We start from the raw sequence: 9,532 nt of genomic DNA, 5'->3' as shown, positions 1-9,532 counted from the left end.
TGTGGGGGTCACACATGAGTGCCGTGATCGTATAGTGGTTAGTACTCTGCGTTGTGGCCGCAGCAACCCCGGTTCGAATCCGGGTCACGGCAGCTTTTCTCCAGAGGGAGACCTCCCTCATCATTATCACTTAGAAATAGAAACGAGGTAACCGAAATGGTCAGATCATTCAGTCCCCTCTTTTAAAAGGGACTGTTATATAGACAGAGACAGACACAAAAGAAAAAAATGATGACGTTGTCCCCGCCGGCTTGACCTTGGGTTCAGGTTCAATCACAGACGATTATGAGGAAGTGTAACTTCAATGAAACATGCTGACTTTGCTCTCTCCCAATATCACTGGCACCGTGCTTAAGGGGTATTTAATGACCTCCTCTGCGACCTTACCATCCCAACAAGGTTCCATGCTGTAATGGAAAACTGTTGTTAAGTATATTCATATCCATATTCTCCACACTTATCCCAGTCAAAGTTTATGAGAGTTTCATTTACTGGATTTGTGTCACTGCGCTGACAGCAAGCAGACCGTCAGCCGTGATCGTATAGTGGTTAGTACTCTGCGTTGTGGCCGCAGCAACCCCGGTTCGAATCCGGGTCACGGCAGCTTTTCTCCAGAGGGAGACCTCCCTCATCATTATCACTTGGAACTAGAAACGAGGGAACCAAAAGGTGCATTTGCTTACACTCGGTGGTCAGATCATTAGGCACATCTTGCTAAAACTCCGGTCTCACGCCAAGTTCCATCCTCAACAACGTAATTGTTAGGGGTTGTTTTTTTTTTGGTTTTTTTTTGGACAGATGTTGACTCATATGGTCACTCTGGAGGATGTAGTTTGTGCAGCTGCTCAATGTTATTGCACGACTACACCACAGCAGAAATACGTGTCTATATCACACAGTGGAGTTCAACACCACGCCGCCGAACTCTGTGCTGACGTCACAACCAGCAGGGTTCCATTCTCGAAGAGGCTGCATTCCAAAACTATGACGACATAATGTAGTCCATGTCATAAGAGCATCATGTATCCAACATGTGTAAAGTTAGCCGTGATCGTATAGTGGTTAGTACTTTGCGTTGTGGCCGCAACAACCCCGGTTCGAATCCGGGTCACGGCAGGTTCTTTTAAAACACAGAGCCCACCAACAGAAAGGTAAGTTATGGGGGTCATTTGACTCCCCATCATCAGTGTTGACAGCTTAAGCTTTGAAGTTAAGGCCTAAACTCTCTTAGCTACATAGCGGCTTTAATAACTTTGCTGTGTTGCTCATAAATTCACTTTATTCAGCACACTACAAAATCTGTAAGATGTTTTTTTTAATATACCCATGTGAGGGTGTTCGTCGAGCCGTGATCGTATAGTGGTTAGTACTCTGCGTTGTGGCCGCAGCAACCCCGGTTCGAATCCGGGTCACGGCAGGTTATTTTAATACAGAGGGCCCAGCAACAGCAAGATTAGTTATGGGAGACATTTGATTCCCCATCATCAGTGTTACCCTAACCCAACCGCATCACACCAGTTTTTATAATTTAGCTAAAAATAATTATGATAATAAGTAAAATAATTTTGCTCAAAACACTATATAGTCTGTACGATATGGCGTTTTTTCACATGCATATAGAAGAGTGAATGGCGAGCCGTGATCGTATAGTGGTTAGTACTCTGCGTTGTGGCCGCAGCAACCCCGGTTCGAATCCGGGTCACGGCAACTCGTTTTAAACGAGAGGGCACAGTAAGTAATAATAATAACAACATAAAGCATTATAAGACTCATCCAAAACAACAGGTTTCCCGTCTGGCTCCTTCACTCAGTGGTTTGAGCTTCTCGTTAAAAGATCAGCACTGTAACATGATTTTAAGCGTTCAAATGTAATTGGATTTCTCTACACAACTGTGCAAACTTTGCACTTGTTCTGTGCCGTCTGCAGCCGTGTGTGTCTAACTCACTCCCAGCCCCTGAGGGACCAAAAATCTAAATATCGGTATTGTTTTGGGGGTGTTGGTCTCATGGAAAAGTAGGGGAATCTAAACTAAAAACAATTCGAAATCATCCACAAGGGACCAGGAAAAAAAAGCCCAATGCAAGGTTGTCGGTATGAAAATTCCTACCCTCAGGCAACCTAAATATACTGTGATTACAACTAATGACCACCAGATGTCGCCTTCGAACCTGTGTACAGAGGGGAGGAGCACATAGTAGCCTATATTAACTGTATTCCTTTGCAAAAGGGTACCTGGCAGTAGCATTAGTACATGAGGGTGCAGACTAAAGGCGAGGGACATTTATAATTCATTGAGCTTTGGCATGAAAATCTTTGCCATGCAGAGGATATTGTCAGTCATGGATATACATGGATATACAGGCAAATACCAGGGACCCCGAAGCCATATCAATTTTGGAGTTAATTTCAAACTAAAGGATTTTAAAGCACAACATCAGCCAACATTGGCCCTTTATTACGATCCAGCCTTGTGTCAAAAAAGTTTCACCTTCATTATTTTAGTTTATATTGCGTTTATATTCCCAGATAAAGTTTTGTCTTATCAGTTTGCTTGCAAATAACTAACCGTGTTGGAAAGTAACTTCCAAGGCACTTAGGTAAATCTTCAAGGTACTTGTACTTTCCATTTTCTCTACATTAATATTGAAATTTATATTTTGCATTGATCCCCGTGAGGAAATTCACAAACTGTCCAGCAGTCTGTAAAGCAGTTATTATTAACACATTAATGTATCAATAATTAAAATAATACACATCATTCTGAAACGGGTCACCCTGCATAACGAGTGCTTTTACTTTTAGTTCTTTATTTTGATGGTATTGTTTTTGTACTTTAACCCTGTAATGCCTGACCCCGGAAATAATGGACAGAAAATTCTGATTTCTTGAATCTGGAACCTTTATTTGGCCCTTTCACAAAATTTGAAAAAAAAAAATTACAAAAAATTATTTGCATTTAGGTTTTTCCAAATTTTATACACGATTTTACTACATACCAAAATGCAAAAAATGATGTAATTATAACTTGCTTCAACAGATTAAGTGTTCATGTTAGAATATTACTAAAGTTTTCAAAGAAAATTTCACTGGAAAATCGTAAAAATCGCAATTTTCTTGACCTTGATCCAGTGAGTTGGGAACTATCTGAAGGTGGCCAACTTGGATTGTCCCATGTACTGTGTTTGAATTGTTGTAGTGATAAAGGGATCCACCAGGGGTTGGAAGACAAGCATCAGATTGGATACAAGAGGGTTTTGAGTGAAGTTTTTACCATAAGGTGATGCAATAGGTCTCAGAAATGCTTGTATCAAATTTGATGCATTTGGCATTATAGGGTTAATTTAGTAAAATTACTTGCAATACTTAAAGTGTTTGTATAATCAAGACAGAATACAATGAACAGTACTACTTCTCTTACTATAGTGTAATTACCGAACAATTACATATAAAGTATCTACACATCCATTCATTCATGGGTTGCCTGCAGCAAGGATTTCCTCACAGGGAGTAGTTTGATTCCCCCCTCCCTTCCTCTCTGTGTGTGTGTGTGTGTGTGTGTGTGTGTCGCTCCCTGCAGCAGCCATATTGGAATGCTGGATGTGGAGGGGAAGCAGGAACAGGCGACGAGAGGGAGAGAGGGGGAGACGCGGGGAGATAGACGGGAGCGAAAAAACACTATCTGCGACTACTGCCAGCTCCACGACAGAAATAACGGATTATTTACCGACTGTTAACAGCTTTTCCCGCCGGTAAAGTCAGCGCAAACCTCTCGGACGTCCCCTGGAACAAGTCAACGTGAGTGATGTTTGTGTTTTCGGGATTATTCCAGGAGCTAAAAGAAATTATGGGATGCGGTTGGTTTAACGTTCGTCCTGGCTGGCGTTAGCTGTTTCCCCTCTCAGATATTTGAAGTAATTCATCATTTATTCACTTCACCCCAGTTGGGAAATAACCCGATAAGTTAGTTTAGGTTTACGGCACCGTAACTAGGTCGTGGTTTGCCTTTGAGTAACTTGGAGCAGTTGGAAAGAGGAGAGACCCGCTGCCACCAAACTCGTCGCCACAGTCACATGGAGTGAATGTGGACTAACGTTAACCCTAACCCACGGTAGATGAGTGCACCGGATTAACCTACTTTTTTACCCCGAAATCTCTGCCTGAAGTGTCGGTTTGTTCCCTGCCCCACGTCCTCAAGACTGTGCGGCCACCTGTACTTACTGAACTCTTGCTTTCCGTCTTAATGGGCCGGTTATGTTTCATATCCTCTTTTCATTTTAATGTGAAAGCTTTCATAAACCTAACTAATGGACCCAGTTATGTGTTGATTAGTTTGGTGTATGCCATGGCGCCTTTACTCCCCTTTCATAGGCGACTATAGATCATCAGGTGCGTATTAGTTCCGCAGAAGTGACCATCCACACATAAAGTCTTTCAAATTAGGCCCTAAACAATTCATGTGATAATCAATTAGCCAATCAGCAACTTATTTATTCAACTATTCCGGTGTTTAATCAAGCAAAAGTGCCAGATATTTCCTGCTTCCAGCTGTTTGAGGCCAGGATTTGCTGCTTTTTTATTCAATTAATAATTGATTGTTTTGGGGTTTTGGTTAGACAACACAAGACATTACATTAGGCTCCAGGAACTTCGTTAATAAGTAAACAATTATTTGATGAATTGAATCCATGGAAAACACACCCTCCTGCCTATGACAGCATAGACAACCCTGAAACTGTTTCATATTTCCTTGCATGTTGAAGCATTTTCATGTCTTGTCATAAAAAGAGGTTCGGTTTCAAAAACGTTTTAGCCTTAATCTCTTACTGTAAACAAAAGGCACATATTAAGATTAGTAGACACTCAGTAGTTCAATGTGGTTGTCAAATACAACTGAGTCCTCACAGACACAGAGTGCTCTGTGTTCTGCTTTTGCCCAACTGCGTAAGGGGCTGTGGTGCTGAGCCTGATTTGCCTCTACTTCATATTCCAGATGCAAGAAAATGCTAATGAATTGCAGTATCCTGAGGGCACTGAGGCTTCAGACCTAGAGTATACTAACAGCAGTGCTATTATGCACACTTTATTTACAGTTCTGTGGACAAGCTAGACCTAAAGCAGTAGTTTGTGTGAATCTAGAAATACAAAGTTTCTTTAAGGCCATGGTTTGAATTTTAGATCCACCTGCGTATCACTGTCACGCATCAGTGCATTGTATTGTGTGTGCATTGTGTGTTCACAGACAGTTATTTACTATTTGATCGAGTTATCCTAAATTCATACACACTCTGGTTTACTGAAACAAGCTAAATTTAACATGAGATAACACAAGATATACTTTACAGTCCCCAAGGGATAATATGCCTTGGGCAATAGTGTAATACATGAAGTTGAAACACCTTAAAACAACACTGACAAAACAGAAAGTACTGACAAAAAATAAAATAGACTACAAACGCTCTGAGACATAATACATGCAATAAGATGCTTAAATATTGCCCGTTTTGTAAAACAGTATGTAATAATAAATAGACATTATAAAAAGAAAGAAGTATGTCGTCATACTTCTTTTTGGTTCTTTTTGTGTAACCACCAAAGTGGTGGCATAACAATAAAACTCTTGTCATCTGAATAATAGCAATTCTGGTGAGAAGAACGTCTTTACCAGGATGATGTCCTGCAGACACTACTTCCCTCCCTACAACAAGCCAGAGTTTTAATGTTTGTTCTGTAGCTTGCTTGTTCAAAACACACCCCTCCTAACACTCTCCGCTTTAAAACTACATTTTCTCACCTATTAATTTAAATGTAGTGAACACTGCCTCTGAATTAGCAAACCAGCAAACAAGCCCTCCCACTGCTAATTAGCTTACCCACTTGACATGCTTGTATTTCGCTCCACCGCGGCTGCATTGATTCATTGAAGTGTGAGGGGTGGTCTTCGACTGCAAATTTGCAAGAGATCACTTTGTGCGGATATTTTTGACAAACAGATGATAGCACTCAGCCTTTAAGCGTGTTAGATATGAAGATGGTCTGATTTGATTACACTGAGCTTCATTCCATTCATGTTTATTTGTACCATTTGGTAAAGTAAAGCCTCAGTCTACTAATTTGGCATCATAGGATCAAAATGAATGCAGTGTATTCTATTATCTCAAGTAGAAACATATCATTACCGTGTGTGTGTGTGTGTGTGTGTGTGCATGTGTGTGAAACGAGTGGAAAACTGTGCTTCAATTTCTGACATTCATCACATGGCTCTGGGAAATTCCTTTTTTTGTTTTTTTTGTTTTTTTAATGACTGTAGAAATGTTAATGGAGTATTGAAATTTGTAGGAGGAAATGAATACACTTCACAGAGAGCACAGTAAATAGCTACACCTTCCTGCCTCGACTCTTACTGTGGCTGGTATACAGCAGGCTAATACAGGCGTGGCGTTAGTGTGTGTGTGTGTGTGTGTGTGTGTGTGTGTGTGTGTGTGTGTGTGTGTGTGTAAATTGCAGAGCAGTGCAGGAGGCCTGTATTTATAGAAACACTTGACTACACTCAGAGATCTTGCAGGAGCAGTCCATTACGTTGCAGACAGCTCCACTGTTTGTACTCTGTTTTTTTCTTTTTTCGCTCCTGCAAGGTTGTCCTCAGTTTTGGTCCATCTATTATATTTTTTTTATATTTCTATATTCTGTGCAGTTATGTGCTATCTATACTTATCAAGTTTTTCTTGTCTGTTGTAGGCAGACAGGCAGACAGAGACAGAGAGAAACTGCAGAGAAAGTCAAGAGGGTAACAAAGCCAGCAGTCTAGTGTCAGTAGGTTGCAGTATGCGTTGTGACTCATAATGACTCTAACTAGCGATAGCAATCGATTCAGACACATACTGTGTGTGTTGAGGTATGTAGAAGTCCTGAATAAGAGTATGTGTGCCCTCAATATGTGTGTGTCATGAGGAATTCATGATACCAAATGAAGTAATTTGTCTGAGTGCGAAAAGAACAACTCTGTACTCGTTTCTTTGCAGTTTGAGCATTTTTTAAAACAAGTCGCTTGCTGTTTTCCAAGCAAACACGGTGGCAGTTTTTTTTTCTCCAGTGATTGGCCATTTCGTACCTACTGTGTAAATACATGCAGCTGTGAGGAGGTCTAAGCTGTTTTCTCACGTCCTGCACGAATGTATGAATGCTTTTTACAAACTCACCTCAGGAAGGAAAATAACATGAATTAACAGTTGAACCGGGCAACTGGGGTTCTTTGTTCTGCCCCGGCAACTTCACTTAGAATATGACTAACATTGTGTGTGTCAGTGTTCGTGTGTGTGTGTGTGTGTGTGTGTGTGTGTGTGTATACATGCGTGCGTGTGTGTTTGTGCAAGTGCTGGCAAGTATGTGATCATATACGTCCTGACTCCATAAATTTAGCGTCTTTCTTCTGTGGAATTTATTCCTGTGCATCCTCTTGCATGTGGTTTCAGCTGTGAAGGAAAATGAGTGTGTGTATGTGTGTTTGTGTGTGTGTTTGCAGACAGGAGGCTGAATGAAGGTCCATTCCCTTTGCTTCTGGATTCGTTCAGGAAGTAGCCCCCACACCCTTCCATGCGTGCACACACACACACACACACACACAGAGAAAGACAGACATACACACACACACAGTCACAGAGCACTTACTGTACATCCTAAAACATGCTGTGTCCCTCAGGAGCTGAAAGGAAAACGCCTTCTTCCTCTCAGCAGCAGCAGCATTACTCAGGGCCCTCTAAGTGTTTACGTGTGTGTGTGTGTGTGTGTGTGTGTGTGTGTGTGTGTGTGTGTGTGTGTACCTGTGTGTGTGTTTTGTGTATATATCTTTCAATGGTTGTGAAGACAAATCTTTGGTTTGAGACCAATGTTGTGAGGACATTTTGGCTGGTCCTCACAACTTCAAAGGGTTAGGATAAGGCAATTATTTATTTGTGATGGTTAAGATTAGTGTGGTGGGCTGTGGAATGCATCATGTGTCGTCATTACTGTAGAAAGATCAGTGTGTGTGTGTGTGTTTGTGTGTGTGTGTGTTGGCGAGTTTGTGCATGCTTGTTTGTGTGTTGCTGTATTGTGATAATGACTGTGTTTACTCAAGATAACTTGTATAAACATCGTCTTGGTTTTGTCAGTGGAAAATGTATTTGTACTCCCTAAAAGTTGGTTTAGCAGCAGCAGTGTGTGTGTTCTTGTGGTCTTGTGGTTGCATTTGTGTGCCTGTGAAATTTTACTATAAGACGGTAATGCCTGGATGGTGGGCACCTGCTATCTGCCGTAATGTGAATGAATCTTAGACTGTATATAAAGAGCCTCCTTGAAGTCACCCACAGGTTCCTGAAGAGCGGTTTTGAAGCTCAGACTGGGGAACACTAGCGTCACCATCTTGCCAGACTCCCAGCTAATCCATGAGTGGGCAAAGAGGTGGGCGCCTGTAGAGCCCAAACTTCAGTGCATGTTGGATTGTGGCAAGCGAACGCTCACTCACCTGTCGCTCAAAGTAACTCGCCCTAAATTATGCTTTTAACTTTTTTAACTTTAAGCCTTAATAAAATTGAAATGGGTGAGTTATATAAAAACTCACCCCCCGTACAGCTATAGAGACCAAAACCATTTTTTTGTACCAGGCTGTAAACTTGAGCATTTTAATATGAGGGTCTGTGGAGATTGACTCACTTTTGGAGCCAGCCTGAAGTGGCCATTTGAGGAACTGCAGTTTTTGGCACTTCCATGTTGGCTTCATTTTTCAGTCTTGGGGGTTGCTGCTTAAAAATGAATGTGTGTATAAGTACCTGTTGCCTCAGCAGGATTGTGTGGCCTGATCCATTTCCGAGCCATTGGTTGTACTGGGTGAAGTAATACTGGTAGTATTAAGAAGTAGTGACTCTATATGCCAACTGTCAAACTCTCCACTGTGTGATTTTCCACAGCATTTGGAAAGGAATTCCCTACCTTGCTTGCACATATATGGGTCAGCAATTTTGGAGATGACATTTCTGCTGAATATTGCATGCTGCTGGGATTTGTATTGGTCCTCATAAACCAAATTGGTGCATCCTATTTCATTTTTATAACCGGAAATTATATTGGACCTCTGCAGCATTTGAATCCCCAATACAGTGATTATGTGTGTGAGTGTAGTTGGATTTATTGCAATCTGTAAACCATTCTTTTTAAGCAGGTGGCAATGTACTCTACAGTACTGCATTTCTACTGAAGCCACAGTTATATAACGTCTGCAAAAGTTTAATGGAAGACAGTACCTTAGCAGGTTTCCTGAGCTTGGCGTACAGCAGCTGTTTTAGCATGTGTATGTGTGTAGATGGGCCAGTGAGCAGAGTAGTGAGCTTTCTGTGTGCACTGAAATTTGCTACAATGGCAGGAAATTACATCATAGCTAATGACTTATCACTCCTTGGGGCAAGCACACACAAGGATACACATACACACACACACACACACACACATATACATACATGACGTACATGCATTTAGTGCAAGCTACCTTCGGTCATTCAG

At 41.4% G+C, this 9,532-nt stretch overlaps 1 protein-coding gene and 5 non-coding genes across 7 annotated transcripts in view; all 6 read left to right on the top strand.

Moving 5' to 3' along the window:
* Positions 1–20: 20 nt before the first annotated feature.
* Positions 21–92, top strand: trnah-gug (transfer RNA histidin (anticodon GUG)). Its single transcript has one exon. It is a non-coding gene; the product is annotated as a tRNA-His (tRNA).
* A 439-nt stretch (positions 93–531) lies between these two features.
* On the top strand, positions 532–603 carry trnah-gug (transfer RNA histidin (anticodon GUG)). Its single transcript has one exon. It is a non-coding gene; the product is annotated as a tRNA-His (tRNA).
* Positions 604–1,044: 441 nt separating this feature from the next.
* trnah-gug (transfer RNA histidin (anticodon GUG)) lies at positions 1,045–1,116 on the top strand. Its single transcript has one exon. It is a non-coding gene; the product is annotated as a tRNA-His (tRNA).
* Positions 1,117–1,345: 229 nt separating this feature from the next.
* On the top strand, positions 1,346–1,417 carry trnah-gug (transfer RNA histidin (anticodon GUG)). Its single transcript has one exon. It is a non-coding gene; the product is annotated as a tRNA-His (tRNA).
* A 218-nt stretch (positions 1,418–1,635) lies between these two features.
* trnah-gug (transfer RNA histidin (anticodon GUG)) lies at positions 1,636–1,707 on the top strand. The gene has a single exon. It is a non-coding gene; the product is annotated as a tRNA-His (tRNA).
* A 1,933-nt stretch (positions 1,708–3,640) lies between these two features.
* Positions 3,641–9,532, top strand: part of ptk2aa (protein tyrosine kinase 2aa) — a 64,899-nt gene continuing 59,007 nt past the window's right edge. Inside the window, exon 1 of one of the 2 annotated variants that reach the window (XM_071499260.1) lies at positions 3,641–3,796. The gene's annotated coding sequence lies outside the window, so the exon portion shown is untranslated. The remainder of the gene's footprint in view (positions 3,797–9,532) is intronic. The other variant, XM_071499259.1, reaches the window with a different exon arrangement.

Source organism: Trachinotus anak, unplaced genomic scaffold (assembly GCF_046630095.1).
Source record: "Trachinotus anak isolate AG129_WGS33_773 ecotype Australia unplaced genomic scaffold, CSIRO_AGI_Tana_v1 ptg000016l, whole genome shotgun sequence".
Lineage (NCBI taxonomy): Eukaryota > Metazoa > Chordata > Actinopteri > Carangiformes > Carangidae > Trachinotus > Trachinotus anak.
This window is presented reverse-complemented; position numbering and strand designations above follow the sequence as displayed.